Source organism: Octopus sinensis, linkage group LG2 (assembly GCF_006345805.1).
Source record: "Octopus sinensis linkage group LG2, ASM634580v1, whole genome shotgun sequence".
NCBI classification, from domain to species: Eukaryota; Metazoa; Mollusca; class Cephalopoda; order Octopoda; family Octopodidae; genus Octopus; species Octopus sinensis.
In genome coordinates this window covers 4,288,120-4,288,681 of record NC_042998.1, presented here as the reverse complement: position 1 = coordinate 4,288,681, position 562 = coordinate 4,288,120, and positions in this window count along the sequence as shown.

Genomic DNA, 562 nt, shown 5'->3' with positions numbered 1-562 from the left:
ATGTATGTATGCATGCATTTGTGCTCACACTGAATTAAACGATTGATTTGGCAGTGGGATATCTACGAACAGCTGCCATATAAAACTTAATTTATGAAGGCTCAATGATGCAGATAGGCAGAAGGAAGTTCTAACTTGCGAGACTGACAGTTTTAATGGAAAAAAAACAATGATTAGCTAAATTACAAATTCCTGACAAAAAGCTTTTTTCTGAGTTAGACATTTAATTGTTTTCATGTCCCTAACTTCACTAAGTATGACAACACCTAGTTCAATATATCATGCAAATATACACACATACTTGTAGAAAAGGAAAGTCTGCTGACAAACCTTTTTTACGGCTTGTTGGTTAGCCTCAAACTCTTCTCTTTCTCGATGCATCAACAGCATGAAAATAATACTCGCACATTCATATTACACCCACGTTAAGTCTTTCTAGCATTTACATTTAATCCAGTTTTTCTTTTACTGTTTCGGTGAAAGTAGATAATGTTTGCTTACTGGCCTGCAACTAAAATAGCAGTAATGATTATCAGATTAGACTATCAGCTAATGAGGTAGC